The sequence below is a fragment of the Triticum aestivum genome, chromosome 5B (assembly GCF_018294505.1).
Source record: "Triticum aestivum cultivar Chinese Spring chromosome 5B, IWGSC CS RefSeq v2.1, whole genome shotgun sequence".
Taxonomy (NCBI): Eukaryota; Viridiplantae; Streptophyta; class Magnoliopsida; order Poales; family Poaceae; genus Triticum; species Triticum aestivum.
In genome coordinates, this window is record NC_057807.1 from 411,372,650 (window position 1) to 411,387,279 (window position 14,630).

General features: G+C 44.6%; 1 pseudogene; it reads left to right on the plus strand.

Moving 5' to 3' along the window:
- Positions 1-795: 795 nt before the first annotated feature.
- Positions 796-14,630, plus strand: part of LOC123116256 (probable potassium transporter 17) — a 19,298-nt pseudogene continuing 5,463 nt past the window's right edge.

Sequence of the window (14,630 nt, forward strand, 5' to 3'; positions counted from 1 at the left end):
TAACTTCTGGATGATATTTAACATAAAAGGCATGCTGAATGCATTAGAGAGCACTTTTAGTTTTTAGTTTGGAGTTTGTATCTTCAGTTGGAAGACTTGAGCATCTCTGACTGAAAAGTGTTACTACTATTCCTTCACTGTGAAACGTGGTGGCTGAGATGGATCCCTCATAAGCAACGGATAAAGGATATTAGTCTGCATTGACCAGATTCCCTCTTTATTTCATTTGGAAATGTATCTAGCCATTTTCCCTCTTTATTTAGACGGGACTGGTTGTTTGGTTTTCTAATCTATCCATTCAATAAAATATTAAGAGAAAGAGAGAACTAGGTTTGGTGATTGGGGGCGACTTTTTTGATGATGTCACAAGGGATTACATCACAGGGACTCAGATTCGATGGTGATGCCACACCAAAGTGGACGAAGAGAATGAAACAAGTCCTTGGTGTTCACATTTGTCGTAAGCCCCACAAAATTCCACATCATTACTTGTTGGGGATGGGATCTGTGAAATTATCAGCATAATTGATTTCAAGCAATGATAATGGTCCTACTTTGGGGCTTTGGGCCTTGCTTGACTCCATTGACTCACTGTGCATATAAAAGACCAATTGCTTTGTATGATCAGTTTGGTGCATCCCTCATTTTTAGAGTACTGAATCTCTTATGTGTAGCCCAAAGCTCATACAAATGACTTCCCTCAACTGTGAGCAGGTTGGCAATGTTCGCAAGAATATATTCCCTGCGTACAAGACTCTTGGTGTGGTTTTTGGTGGCCTCGTTACTTCTCCCCTCTATGTTTATCCCTCAATGAACTTGTCATCTCCTACAGAGGCTGACTACCTGGGAATATACAGCATAATGTTTTGGACTCTTACTTTAATTGGTGTGGTCAAGTATGTAGGCATAGCTCTCAATGCTGATGACCATGGTGAAGGTAAAGTTTCCACCTTTCCTTTCCTTTGAGCGGTTATTGCTGCCTTTCTAGATGATTGTTGAAATTGCTAATAGCTTGGACAACGTTAGTTGATGATTTTTTATTTGAAAACAAACAAAAAAAATCAGTACAAACAGATTTCTTGATCAAATATTTGGGTACTTGTGGCGTTGCATATCTGTTTAGATCAATTTATTTTCTAGTCTGTTATCTTCAATACTTTAGTATGAACCAAGCAATTTACATACTATGGTCTATGAATATGTGTTCAGCTTGGAAAATGTCAATGAACCTTAAGCCTGTAGAGCTGTAACTTTTGTTTTTAAACTCTTAATACAAGCTTCTTTTGCTGGTTAAATCATTTTTTACTTTATATTGTTACTCGTCTGGAGTGTTGCTTAGTCTACTTTCTGGTTTCTGCAGGTGGTACATTTGCAATGTATTCTGTGTTGTGTAGGCATGCCGATATAGGCATCCTTCCTTCCAAGAGAGGGTATTCAGAAGAAGAACCATTGCTTCATGAGCAGTCAGCAACAGCTATAAGGTCTAGTAAGCTGGGCAAGTTCTTTGAGCGAAGCATAACTGCAAGAAGGGTATTGTTATTCATGGCAATTCTTGGGATGTGCATGCTCATTGGAGATGGAATCCTAACTCCTGCTATTTTAGGTTTGTTGTTTGCAGATGGCATATCTAAATTAATCATTTTTGTGATCATATATATAACTAACATGTTGTTTATGTCATTTCAGTGTTATCAGCAATTGATGGACTAAGAGGACCATTTCCTTCTGTTAGTAAACGTAGGTAGCTCAATAGGTGTTGATTAGTAACGAACATAATCTCTCTGATAACCCTTTGAGATGACATTGATCTTTCGTCTAATATTCCAGCTGTTGTGGAAGCTCTATCTGCAGCAATTCTTATTGGTGTATTCTTGCTGCAAAAGTATGGGACTTCAAAAGTGAGCTTTCTGTTTTCTCCAATCATGGCAGCATGGACTTTCAACACTCCAATCGTTGGAATATACAGCATTATTCGTTACTACCCAGGCATCTTCAAAGCCATTTCGCCACATTATATTGTCCATTTCTTCCTAAGAAATAAAAAACAAGGGTGGCAGCTGCTTGGTGGGACCGTTCTATGTATCACAGGTGCAGAAGCTATGTTTGCAGATCTTGGCCACTTCAGCAAAAAAGCTATTCAGGTTATTATCATTAACAAATACCAGCATGAATTATTCTTGTGAATGTTTTCCATGTATAGCTACTTACACTTTATTTGATTTCAGATAGCATTTCTATCCAGCATATATCCTTCTCTGGTCCTCACTTATGTCGGGAAAACAGCATACCTTATTAACAATGTCAATGACTTCAGTGATGGATTCTACAAATTTATCCCTCGGCCAGTTTACTGGCCGATGTTTGTCATTGCAACACTGGCAGCAATTGTTGCAAGCAAATCCTTAATCTCGGCAACATTTTCTGTCATCAAGCAATCAGTTGTCCTGGACTACTTTCCACGTGTTAAAGTGGTGCACACATCAGATCAAAAGGAAGGGGAGGTTTACTCACCAAAATTAATTACATTCTGATGGTACTATGTGTTGGTGTTATACTAGGCTTTGGATGTGGAAAGGAGATAGGGAATGCTTTTGGTAAGTAAATTTGACGAAACAAATGCTTCAGTTGTTGATATACAGCTCCTTTGTGCCTGAAGACTCAATGCATAATTGATATTTTTACTGCAGGTGTTGTTATCATCATGGTCATGCTCATAACTACAATCATGCTCACTCTTGTGATGATCATCATATGGAGAACACCACCTGTTTTTGTCAGGATGTTTTTCATTCCATTCGTCATTATGGAAGGGTCCTATGTCAGTGCCGTTTTCACCAAGATCCCTGAAGGTGGTTGGCTTCCTTTTGCAGTTTCCATGATCCTTGCGTTGATCATGTTCGTCTGGTACTATGGTAGGCAAAGAAAAATAGAGTATGAAATGGCGAACAAGATAACCCTGGAGCGCCTTGGTGAGCTCTTGGCAATGCCTGAGGTCCAGAGGGTCCCGGGCTTGTGCTTCTTCTACAACAACATACAGGACGGGCTAACTCCTATACTTGGCCATTACATCAAGAACATGAGCTCACTACATACGGTCACAATTTTTGTGACCCTGAGGTACCTGCTGGTTTCCAAAGTTGATCAACGGGAAAGGATTCTGATCAAGAGGCTCAGACCTAGAGGGGTGTACCAATGCACAATCCAGTATGGCTACGCTGACAACCTTGATAGGCCTTAGATCGTAGAAGGCTAGTAGATCTGGTAACCTACCTACTCCTGGTGCGGATGAACTCGATCCAGCGCCGGCCATGGTGGTGTGGTGATGGCGGCGACGTGGACAGAGATGGTGGCGGCGGTGTGCTTCCCGTGAGCACCGCGCTTACCCTAAATCGGTAGGGAGTGTTCGATGGGGTTTGTGGCAGCGATCAACCTCGTGAGTCATGCCCCGACCCCCACCTTTGTTATATAGCGCGGGTCATAGGGGGACACCAACCATGGTTTGGTTGGGCGCCCCCGATCAGGGCGCGAGTCAGGGGCCTGTCGAGCCGTTGGGCTCGATCGGGAGGAGATCAACCTAACATTCTCCCCCTTGATCTCAACTTTACTTTTAACCTTATACTTTCTATTTTATTTGTTTCATCACATATTGGTACATAGATCATGTTTCATCGTCACAGATCAATTGCCGATAGAATCATTCAGCTACAACATACGTTTTATTCAGAAACAAATTCTGTTTCTTTTGGGCCTATCCAGGAATCATAAGGCTTTCCCTTAAACTCATGCCGACTAAGTGTTCCTTGAACACATTGGGTGGTAAGCCTTTCGTTAGCGGATCCGCAAGCATATCTTTTGTCTTTATATGCTCGAGAGTAATAGTTTGATCCTGGATTTTATCTTTCACAACATAATACTTTATCTCTATTGTTTTGGCAGCATTACTCGACTTGTTGTTGTGAGCGTAAAATACCGCGGGCTGATTGTCGCAGTACATCTTTAGTGGTTTGTGAATACAATCTACCACTTTCACGTCGGGTACAAATTTCTTTAGCCATATCGCCTGCCCCGTGGCTTCGAAGCATGCTATGAATTCCACATACATCGTGGATGATGGAACTATCAACTGTTTGGAGCTTTTCCACGAAATAGCTCCCCCAGCGAGGGAGAATACGTATCCTGACGTGGATTTTCTATCATCTTTGTCCCCCACAAAATCTGCGTCCGAATACCCTTTTATCTCTAGGGAATCAGATCTCCTGTATGTTAGCATGTAGTCCTTCGTGCCTTGCGCATCATGCAATGCTTTCTTTACCATCTTCCAGTGCTCTATGCCTGGATTCTCTTGATATCTACCGAGTACCCCGGTGATAAAGGCTAAGTCGGGGCGAGTGCACACTTGTGCATACTGTAAGCTGCCAACTGCCGAAGCATATATGGTACTCCTTTCATTTGATCGATCTCGTACTGGTTCATGGGACATTGGAATTTCCCAAAACTATTGCCCTTAACTATAGGAGCAGGTGTGGCTTTACTCTCATGCATATTATACTTTTTAAGAACCTTTTCTAAATATGCTTTTTGCGATAGTCCTAAGACTCCATTGTTTCTATCTCGGTGAATTTCTATACCCAAAACATATGATGCTTCACCAAGATCTGTTATGTCAAAATTCGAGGATAAGAACTTCTTTGTTTCTTGTAGTAGACTAACATCACTGCTAGCAAGCAGAATGTCATCCACATACAAGATTAGGAAAATATATTTTCCATTTTTAAACTTTGCATAAATGCAGTTATCCTCAATATTTTCTTTAAATCCAAAACTTTTAATCGTTTGATTAAACTTTAAATACCACTGTCTAGAGGCTTGCTTTAATCCATAAATGAATTTCTTCAGGCGGCATCCCATATTTTCCTTGCCTTCCATGATAAAACCCTTGGGTTGTTTCATGTAGACATTTTCCTTTAAATCTTCATTGAGAAATGTCGTCTTTACATCCATTTGATGTAACTCTAAATCAAAATGAGCAACTAATGCCATTATGATTCTGAAGGAATCCTTACATGAGACTGGAGAAAATGTCTCATTTTAATCTATCCCTTCTCTTTGTGTAAATACTTTTGCCACGAGTCGTGCTTTATACTTTTCTACATTCCCTTTAGAGTACTTAATTTTGTAGACCCATTTGCAGCCTACTGTCTTGGCTCCTTTAGGAATTTCCTCTAAGTCCCAAACATCCTTGGAACTCATCGATTTCATCTCGTCTTCCATTGCCTTCATCCACATTGATGAATGAGGGCTTCTGATGGCTTCTTCATATGAGATGGGATCTTTTTCCATATGAACCATTTATGTGTTATAAATTTTAAAGTTAGTAGAAATAGCTGACTTTCTTGGTCTTGTAGACCTTCTAAGGGCCTCAGTTTCTGGCACATTATGTGTCTCAACTTCTGGCACTTCTTCTAAAATTTGTTGTTGCACCTCCCTTTCATGCTCAACAATGGGTTCAGTCAGCTCCTGACGGACAGGTTCCGGGTCTACCCCCATAGTTGTCATGGGTGGAGTTGCAACTGGTAGTGAGAAAAATGGCTCCTGAATCATCGGATTAGATGCATGCACCCTCTTCTCCTCAAGATCAATTTTCCGAGCTACCAAGCTCCCCCTCATCATTTCGTCCTCTAAGAATACTGCATGTCTCGTTTCTACAAACTTTGTATATCTGTCTGGGCAGTAGAAGCGAAAACCCTTTGATCTGTCTGGATAGCCAATGAAGTGGCAACTCACTGTTTTGGGATCTAACTTTGCAATGTTTGGATTAACCATTTTAGCCTCAGCAGGGCACCCCCAGACCCTAAAGTGTTGTAGGGAGGGCACCCTTCCTGTCCATAGCTCGTACGATGTTTTGGGCACCGACTTGCTTGGTAATCTATTGAGGATGTGAATGGCGGTTTTAAGTGCCTCCATCCGTAATCCCAATGGCAAGTTGGAATAACTCATCATGCTGCGCACCATCCATAAGTGTACGGTTGCGCCTTTCAGCTACTCCATTTTTCTGAGGCTCGCTCGGCATTGAATACTGGGCTACTATGCCAGTCTCCTGCAAGAACTTTGCAAAAGGTCCAGGGACTTGGTTGTGACGCCCGGATAATCATGTTATAGTAATCTCACGTTAATGATGGCACGTCACCTCTTTCACTGTAATTAATCTCGGGTTAATTCAAAACCGTTTCAAATTTAAATCCTAAATAAGTTAAACGACAAAAGTTTTCAAATATTAAAATAAAACTGTTCGGGCTATGTCAATTATTGCATCGGTAAATATGGTGAAGTAAACACAATTTTATAAAACGCCTAAATACTTTTAAATGAATTAAAAAAGAAAAGAAATAAGGAAAGAAAATACAAAGGAAAAGAATAAAAACAGAAAACCAAACTACAAAATACAAATAAAAAGAGTAGAGGCCCCCTGGCCAACTAGGCCAGGCGGCCCAGCTGGCCGACCCGCTGGCCCACTCGGCCGGCCCAGTCGCCTGGCCTATATGGCCTAACCCCCACACCCCAAACCCTAACTACCCCCACGACCCACCCCACATTCTCCCCCGATCCCCCACTCTCTCCTCGCGCCCCCTCCTCTCGGTCCCGATCTGGATCGGGGGCAGGCGACCCCGTCGCCCCGCTTCTACCTCACCGGCGCCGCATCCTCGTCCTCCTCCCAGCCGGAAACGCCCCGAGCCCGGAGCCGCTCGACCCCGACGCCAGCACCTCCCCCAAACGACGCCGCCCTGTGCTGGGCTTCCTCCTCAGCCCCGCCGTCGCCGGCCATCGTCACCGCCCGGAGCCCCACACCTCGCCGGGACCTCACCGCCGGCCTGCTTCCCCTCCGCACGTCGTCCCCGACCTCCATCGAGCCCGCTGCCCAGAACCCTACGCCCTCCCGTGAGCTCCCCCTCTGCCTTCTCCTTCCGTTAATCGCCGCGGTCCCCGCCGATCTTGCCCGCGGTTGACGCGCTCCGGCCGCGTCCTATGCGCGTCGGCCTCGCCTTGTCCGCCTCGACGCACCGTCCCGGCGCCCTGGCACGGCCTGCATCACCACAGCCTCGCCCCGCCGTGGCCTCGCCGCTGCCACGTCGGCGTCGGCCAGCGCCGCGCCGGCGTCCTCCCCTTGTCGTGGCACTGATTGGCCGCGCCCAGTCCGGGCGCTCGCGCCCACGCGTCGTCCAGCCGCCGCCCTGGCCCCGTGCCGAACTCCGTCACCATACGCCGCGGCCCCTGCTGCATCTGCGCCGCTCGGCCCTTGCCAGGTCGGGCGCCGCTAGCGCCCCAGCGCCCGCTCGCCCATGCGCCCGTGCCCGCTCGCCCGTGCGCCCGTGCCCGCTGTGGCCAGGGTCATTGACCACTGGGCCAGTGCCCCCTGGCCCTATGACATGTGGGGCCCAGTCCCAGAACGTTTTTTAAAAGGAATAAAAAAGGAATTAAAAATAATGATAAAATAAATAAATAAATAATATCAATTAATTAATTAATTAATTAATTAATAACTTAATTAATTCTGTTAACTAACTACTAAACCAAATTAACCTGCTAATTAATCTGTCTAAACCGTTAGTTATTTAGTTAGGCAATGACATGCGGGACCCCCATGCAGGTTGACCAGGTCAACTGCTGACGTCATGCTGACGTCAGCAATCACTATTCTGGATAATGTTAGGGGTAAATAATTAAATAAATTCTAAAAATGATTAAATCTTTTAAAATTAATATAAAATAATCCGTAACTCGGATGGAAAAACTTTGTACATGAAAGTTGCTCAGAACGATGAGAAGAATCCAGCTACACGGCCCATTCGTCCGCCACACATCCCTAGCATAGTGAACCTGCAACATTTCACCTCCGGTTCATCTGTCCGAAAACACGAAACGCTGGGGATACTTTCCCGGATGTTTCCTCCCTTCACCAGTATCACCTACTACCGCGTTAGGGCACACCAAACACTGCGTATTGTCTTGTTACACTTTGTGATACTTTGATTGCTCTGTTATTTATTGTGTTCCCTCTCCGTTACTTCTTTCCGATAGACCCCGAGACTGCCGGTGACCCCCAGTTCGACTACGATGTTGACGACCCCTCCTTGCCGGAGCAACCAGGCAAGCCCCCTCCTTGATCACCAGATATCGCCTATTCTCCTCTATACTCCTTGCATTAGAGTAGTGTAGCATGTTACTGCTTTTCATTAATCCTATTCTGATGCATAACCTGACATTGTTGCTACATCTGTTGATACCTTACATGCAATCCTAAATACTTAGTATAGGATGCTAGTTTATCATCATTGGCCCTACATTCTTGTCAGCCTGCCTTGCTATACTATTGGGCCGTGATCACTCGGGAGGTGATCACGGGTATATACTATACATACATACATACTATACAGATGGTGACTAAAGTCCGGTCAGCTCGATGAGTACCCGCAAGTGATTCTGATGAGGGGGCTGAAAGGACAGGTGGCTCCATCCCGGTAGAGGTGGGCCTGGGTTCCTGACGGCCCCCGACTGTTACTTTGTGGCGGAGCGACATGGCAGGTTGAGACCACCTAGGAGACAGGTGGGCCTGGCCCTGTTCGGCGTTCGCGGATACTTAACACGCTTAACGAGATCTTGGTATTTGATCTGAGTCTGGCTACTGGCCTATTCGCACTAACCAACTACGCGGGAAAGATATGGGCACTCGACGTCATGGTATCAGCCGAAGCCTTCGTGACATCAGCGACTGAGCGGCGCGTGCCGGGTTGGACTGTGTTAACGCTACTTCCTTTGTAATGGAGGTTGCTAGGTCTGCTCACGGCCGCGTACGCAACGTGCAGGTGTGCTAAGAGCGATGGACCCAGACCCCTGTGTGCTTAGGTTTAGACCGGCGTGCTGACCTCTCTGTTGTGCCTAGGTGGGGCTGCGACGTGTTGATCTTCTGAGTCCGGGCATGACCCAGGAAAGTGTGTCCGGCCAAATGGGATCGAGCGTGTTGGGTTATGTGGTGCACCCCTGCAGGGAAGTTAATCTATTCGAATAGCCGTGATCTTCGGTAACAGGACGACTTGGAGTTGTACCTTGACCTTATGACAACTAGAACCAGATACTAAATAAAACACACCCTTCCAAGTGCCAGATACAACCCGGTGATCGCTCTCTAACAGGGCGACAAGGAGAGGATCGCCGGGTAGGATTATGCTATGCGATGCTACTTGGAGGACTTCAGTGTACTCTCTTCTACATGCTGCAAGACGGAGGCTGCCAGGAGCGTAGTCTTCGATAGGACTAGCTATCCCCCTCTTATTCTGGTATTCTGCAGTTCAGTCCACTGATATGGCCTCCTTACACATATACCCATGCATATATAGTGTAATTCCTTGCTTGCGAGTACTTTGGATGAGTACTCACGGTTGCTTTCTCCCCCCTTTTCCCCCTTTCCTTTCTTTCTGGTTGTCGCAACCAGATGCTGGAGTCCAGGAGCCAGACGCCACCGTCGATGACGACTCCTACTACACCGGAGGTGCCTACTACTACGTGCAGGCTGCTGACGACGACCAGGAGTAGTTAGGAGGATCCCAGGCAGGAGGCCTGCGCCTCTTTCGATCTGTATCCTAGTTTGTGCTAGCCTTCTTAAGGCAAACTTGTTTAACTTATGTTTGTACTCAGATATTGTTGCTCCCGCTGACTCGTCTATGATCGAGCACTTTGTATTCGAGCCCTCGAGGCCCCTGGCTTGTATTATGATGCTTGTATGACTTATTTATGTTTTAGAGTTGTGTTGTGATATCTTCCCGTGAGTCCCTGATCTTGATCGTACACATTTGCGTGCATGATTAGTGTACGATTAAATCGGGGGCGTCACAAGTTGGTATCAGAGCCGACTGCCTGTAGGAATCCCCCTTTCCAACTCCTTGGCCGAAGTCGAGTCTAGACGTTGCAAAACTTTTACTAACATGGTTGTGTGTCTTACGGGCACACGTTGCCATTGGGTGGTAGTAGGATCTTTTATTCCTCGACCTATACTCTGGGACTCTGATCTCTCTTCTATTCGGGTTAAATGATTTTGCCAAAAACAAAACTAACTTTAGGTTCCCGAAAATACTTTCTCTCGGAGAGCCCCTCAATTCAGATCACCTTCTGCACTCGAATATTCCGAAGTTACTCTACAATGTTCTCTCAAGTCTTTGTGCCATAGCATTTGCGATTTCCTTCCACCGTCAAACCCTATGAAAACTGCATACACTTGCCATTCATACTATCATTCCCCAGTTGGTCTTGTTATTACAAGATACCCCAAAATACTCATCGTTGTTTCGATAATCCTTTGAGCTTACTGCCTTGCTGTTCTTTGTCACCTGAATACCCCTACGGATAATTCTCGCACTTCTCGAGTATCCGCTCATCCCCCAGTTGTTCATGTGTTTCACAATGGTCTTCGAAATACTATTCGATCCTCCAAAAATCCTTAGTAGCTTATTGATCTACAATACTTGTCTGCTTGCATGATGGATGCTTTCCATATGTCTGGCAATATTCGTTAGTATCCTTAGGCACCGTCATTTTGATCCTATTGATTCAACATGAGTGCGAATGCACGTAATCATCAGTTGATCCTTTTAGATTATCTTCCCGGCTCAGACGGCATTTTAAACATGAGCTGGTTCTCAACCAATCTAATTGCCGTTGATTGTACCCCTAAGGCTATTCAACTTATCCATCCCTAATCAGAACATTGCTTCTGATCCCTTGATTTTAAAATCATAATTCCTTTGTATTGAGCTCTGGATTAGTCAGTTGTTTCTATAATCCAATGCCTTTGCACTGTTACTTCCTCTGGTTGTGTGTCGATGCTCACATCAGCCCCGTTGTGGACCGCCGTACCCATTGCCGGGTTATTATCCGACAGTGTCCTTCACAACCAAAATTCTTATGAGTTCTTTACCCGATACATAATGCCTTTGGTAAATTGTATCCTCTACTTTTGTCAACCATGCTCTACTTTTGAGCTTGTGTTAATTAGTCCTGAAGTTCGTGGTATATGTTCTAAGAAGCCCCAATGGCTTGAACATATGCCTTCCTTAATATGTGTGAACTAGAAAGTTTTCACGAGTCATACACTCCTGGTATTTTTCCAGATAAAATTTCAACACTACAACCTCCTCGAGAGTGAGAAGTGAATGAAAGGTTATGCATTGGAGAAGTGGGAGTCGACCTTGAACTTGTGTTCATGCCCATGGACACGATGTAGATCTTATCATTAAAGCTTCTCTTAAATTAATTATCCCTTTGGTATAAGTTCATCTTATATCTGGGATCTGGCCTTTTGCAATCATGGTTCCGACCATGTTCTCTTTTAAATACCATTTCTTGTGCAAGTTTAAGCACTGGTCTTCTGTAGAGCAATAGCCTAGTCCAACCTCTACTTTGATCTGTCATCGAGTATTACCCCCCTGGTATCTCGAGATTATCATGGAACTGCGTAACTTCTTATGAGTTCTTCATCAAGTGCTACATTCCCACTGATTCCAATTTTTCACGGGCTCTGAGTTTTTGAACACTCAAAGACACCAATAACTGAACCGAGTCTGCACTACGGTTCAACAACTCTTCAGTAAGCTTCTATAAGTACGAGTTTGTACCCGATCACACCATTCCTAGCCTTTTTGACTATATCATTGTCGTGATGATTCTAACTGTGCTACCTGGTCCTTATTCTCGAAGCACAATTTTCGACGTCGAGCTAAGCTTACATCAACTTTCCTTGTCATATCATTTTGCCTTGAACAACAAGCTTGATTTCGAGTTGGCGTCGTACCCTTGGTTCCAATAACATTTCACTTCATCATTCCTTTGATTAGATGTCAATTGTGTTCATGATGAGAAATACCCTCCTTGCCCTTGATGATTTTTATTATCATCTACAACACCCTTGACTTCCTTTTATCGCGAACTTGTCCACATTCTGAATACAACTTGCTCTCCAGCTAGTGTTGTGTTCTGCCTTGAAGTATTACTGTCTTTTAAGTCGAGAATGTTGTGGGGATTGCTCCACCTCCTAGAAATTCTCGATATGATGATACTTCTCACCATCACCATTCTTCCTTGGTCCCCGTGTTGTTTTTAACCAGCATACCAATAGATGCTGTTTGAGTTTTGTACTTCTAGCAACCCTATTGCTTTGAAGTTAACGATCGACAGTTCGTTCTTGGACCGTTGATTATTGAATCGTCACTCTAACATTGATCTTGCTGCCTAAGGTCATATTTCAGGCACACCTTTCAACTAATGATTGATGGTGTATGTTTTCCTAGAGCATACAACATTATATCATTTGAATTGACAAGTGACATCTTCTTGTTCACATTATTGTGGAAATCCATCCGTTTGGAATTCTCGATGAATTGTCGCTGAGCCCATCAGCCACCTTCTCATCCCCTCCTTGGTTTATTGATGAACTACTATTTCAGGAACTCGCTCCCATAGTTCATTTCCCGAGAATCTTGCAATGTCATTTCGTCGATTTGTGTTGCACCTTTTCTTCTCCGACATCCTGAGTCTGAGGTATCATGATATCAATCGGATCTGAATTTCGGTCAGATATGATGGCTGGAACAACTTTCCAGGAGTTATGATGTTGGTCCTTTGATGACCCGGTAATATGACGTCATGCCTAGCACCCCCTGGCTGGAGGACCTATCATTATAATTTCTTTTGCAAGGATAACCATTCTTCCTGGAGAAATTGTAAGACTTATTCTATAAGTTGTTCCTGATGGATCCTTTGTGTTTCCAAAGTCTGATCTTCACCTGATGACCATGTCAATGCTATCTCGAAGCATGTCTATGGTACTCCGATTTTCAACAAGAACATTTGAAGCCCAATGCTAAATGTTTCTTGCTCAATTATCCAAACACCGTTGCCTGGCTAATGTCCTGAAATTTCTCTCCCCTTACCTAAAGTGTTTTCTACTTTATATCCTATCATGGATATCTTGCTCTGTTTTTCCTTGGGAAGGAAATACCCCAAAATATGTGTCTTAACACATTTTCCTTTCCATTGTTCTGTTTAATCTGATAATCATATTCTCCTTTCCATTGTTTGATTTAACCTTTCTTGTGATCTATATGACCTAAGCAGTAATATTCTCCTGCTTATGTAAACACCTCGTGGTACCGCTCTGTCAGTAAGACCCTGTTACTATTGTTGATGACATTCCGGTAGCCACCGATGGACGAGAACCTTGACTATTGGCCAGCCTCGTTCAACGAGCAGGAAAATGGTTCTCTTCATCCCTCGCCCTTGGTATCGATGTTGTTGCCGACATAACTGATAGGCTACCCTCTGACACGCCTTAATATCGTGACCGTGCAAGATGTTGGCCCCCTTCCTACTTTCAACCATATGGTGGGCCCATAACCAATAGTTCCACAGGATCGAAACCTGACTCTCCTGCACCCCCTGATCCCAAGGTTGCTCCTCGCGTGTGGCCTCGTATGTAATTCACGAGCCATCTTTCGAGGGATCATCAAATCTGTTGCCGGACACAATACTTATTCCCGATTGCTTTGAGCCCCTTTGACGCCCTGTTTCAGGCATCGAATGGTTGCCTTCTCGCTCGAAACTTCCCATGAAACCTCATTACTTTCCTCTTGATATTTTCTTAAGTTTCAATTCGAGAGTTACTTTCTGCCACCTTCCCCGATGATATCGACTAGATAGTCAACCTTGTAGAGGTTCGTTCTCCCGGAATACCCCTTATTCTTTTGTAAGTACGATGGAACCCCTGAAGAAAGGATACCAACTTTATCTTGATGACTTGAAGCAGAAAAATGAAGACATCAATATAATGGATCGGCCACTTCCAGAAGAGCAATCAAGACCGAGAAGATTCGTTAGAATTTCGTAACCAGACATTTCCCCCGTTTTCCACCTCTTAAATCTCAGGACGAGATTTCTTTTAGCGGAGGAGAATTGTGACGCCCGGATAATCATGCTATAGTAATCTCACGTTAATGATGGCACGTCACCTCTGTCACTGTAATTAATCTTGGGTTAATTCAAAACCGTTTCAAATTTAAATCCTAAATAAGTCAAACGACAAAAGTTTTCAAATATTAAAATAAAAATGTTCGGGCTATGTCAATTATTGCATCGGTAATTATGGTGAAGTAAACACAATTTTATAAAACGCCTAAATACTTTTAAATGAATTAAAACAGAAAAGAAATAATGAAAGAAAATACAAAGGAAAAGAATAAAAACAGAAAACCAAACTACAAAATACAAATAAAAAGAGTAGAGGCCCCCTGGCCAACTGGGCCAGACGGCCCAGCTGGCCGACCCGTTGACCCACTCGGCCGGCCCAGTCGCCTAGCCTATATGGCCTAACCCCCACACCCCAACCCCTAATTACCCCCATGACCCACCCCACATTCTCCCCCGATTCCCCACTCTCTCCTCGCGCCCCCTCCTCTCGGTCCCGATCTGGATCGGGGGCAGGCGACCCCGTCGCCCCACTTCTACCTCACCGGCACCGCCTCCTCGTCCTCCTCCCCGCCGGAAAGGCCCCGAGCCCGGAGCCGCTCGACCCCGATGCCAGCACCTCC